We start from the raw sequence: 1,904 nt of genomic DNA, 5'->3' as shown, positions 1-1,904 counted from the left end.
TTTCGAGATTCACTTAAGTTGTTGCATATATTCACAGTTTCTTCTTTTTTAATGTTGAATAGTGTGTCATACTAGGGATAGATCACAATCTGTTTAATCTATTTACCCATTGCTGGACATTTACATTGTTTCCAATTTTTGGCTCTTATGAATAAGACTACTATAAGTGTTTATGTGCAAGTATTTATATGAATATAAGTTTTCATTCTCTTAAGTGGAATTGCTGGATCATATGGTAAGTGTATGTATAATTTTTAAAGAAACAGCACAATTCTTTCCCAAACAGTTTTCAGCAGCAGTTCCAATTGCTTCACATCATCACTGACACTTGGTAGGTCTAGTCTGTTTAATTTCAGCCATTTTAGTGGTTGCGTAGTGATAATCTTATTGTGGTTTTAATTATCATTTCTCTGATGATTGATGATGTTGAACATTTTTCATGTGCTTATTTGCCACCTGTACATCCTCTTTTGTGAAATTGTTAAATTGGTTGTTTTGTCTTCTTCTTATTCTTTGTTCTGTTTTGAGAGAGAATCTCACCGTGTTGCCCAGGCTGGAGTGCAGTGGCACAATCTTGGCTCACTGCAACCTCCACCTCCCGAGCTCAAGTGATTCTCCTGCCTTAGCTTCCTGAGTGACTGAGACTACAGGCATGTGCCACCACACCTGGCTAATTTTGTATTTTTAGCAGAGATGGGATTTCACCATGTTGGCCAGTCTGGCCTCGAACTCCTGACCACAAGTGATCTACCCACCTCAGCCTCCCAAAGTGCCGGGATTACAGGCTTGAGCCACTGGGCCTGGCCATCTTCTTCATCTTTTTCTTTTTTTTTTTTTTTTAACTTGTATCACAAAGGCTTTATTTAAAGGTCCATCTCAATTTACGTGTGGCAGCATAAAATAAAGGACCAGATCGTGACACACCATTTCCATCTCAAGTGGTCGAATCCAACATCCAAAGCCCAGCGAGCAGCCAAACTCAGCGCAACCTCCGGGCCTCTCGCTCGGACTCCAGCAGGGTCAGCACGTCGCCCTCGTGCACCTTTTACGTTGCGGATGATGGAGCGGCTCGTGTCGTCTATAAATTCCACGCGCACCTGCGTGCACTGTCCCTGAGAACCGGTCCTGCCGAGGACTTTGGTGACCCTGGCCAACTTGATAGGCTGCACACGGCTCGTATCCATGATGGCGGCTCGGCAGCGGTCTGGCGGAGAGCCTTATTCTTATCTATACTTTTCATACTTTTTTCAGATATCTCTGTTGAAAATATGCTAACATTTTCTTCAAGTCTATGGTGTGCCTTTTTGTTTTCTATTCTTTATTGAGGCACAATCAATTTTGATACGTATTCACCCATGAAACCATCATAATCGTAGTAATGATTATATTCATCATCATAATTAAAGTAATGAACATATCTACCGCCCTCCTATGTTTTCTTAGGCCGCTTTTTTAAGGCATCCTTCATCCTCTCTTTTGTGTTGATCCAAATTTTCATTGACATAATTTTTTTTCAGCTTGAAGAACTTTCTTTTACATTTGAACAGGCCCTTTTACATTTCTTTAAGTGGGTCTGTTGGCAAAGAAATAGTGCAGATTTTATCATCTGAAAAAGTTTTTATTTCACCTGCACTTTTACAAGTTTTTTTCTGAGAAGAGAATTCTATTTGACAATATTTTCTTTAATCACTCTAAAGGTGTTTTCTCATTGTCGTCTGATTTGCATAATTTTTGACAAAAATGTCTGTAATCATTCTTACCTTTATTGCTTAGCACATAATATGTCTTTTTTTCTCTTGTTGGTTTTAGCATTTTCTTTTTATCTCAGGTTTTCAGTCATTTGATTAGGTGTGTTTCTGTGTGGTTTTCTTTGTGTTTATCTTGCTTGAGTTTTCCTGCTCTTC

The 1,904-nt window shown here is 39.1% G+C and overlaps 1 pseudogene across 1 annotated transcript; it reads right to left on the bottom strand.

The window, feature by feature from the left end:
- Window positions 1-843: 843 nt before the first annotated feature.
- LOC108302774 lies at window positions 844-1,212 on the bottom strand (annotated as a pseudogene). Its single transcript, XR_001824510.2, has one exon. The product of XR_001824510.2 is annotated as a 40S ribosomal protein S28-like (transcript).
- Window positions 1,213-1,904: the final 692 nt, after the last annotated feature.

Source organism: Cebus imitator, unplaced genomic scaffold (assembly GCF_001604975.1).
Source record: "Cebus imitator isolate Cc_AM_T3 unplaced genomic scaffold, Cebus_imitator-1.0 Scaffold42, whole genome shotgun sequence".
Lineage (NCBI taxonomy): Eukaryota > Metazoa > Chordata > Mammalia > Primates > Cebidae > Cebus > Cebus imitator.
Note: the sequence above shows the minus strand (reverse complement) of the source record. Positions and strands in the feature narration are given on the sequence as shown.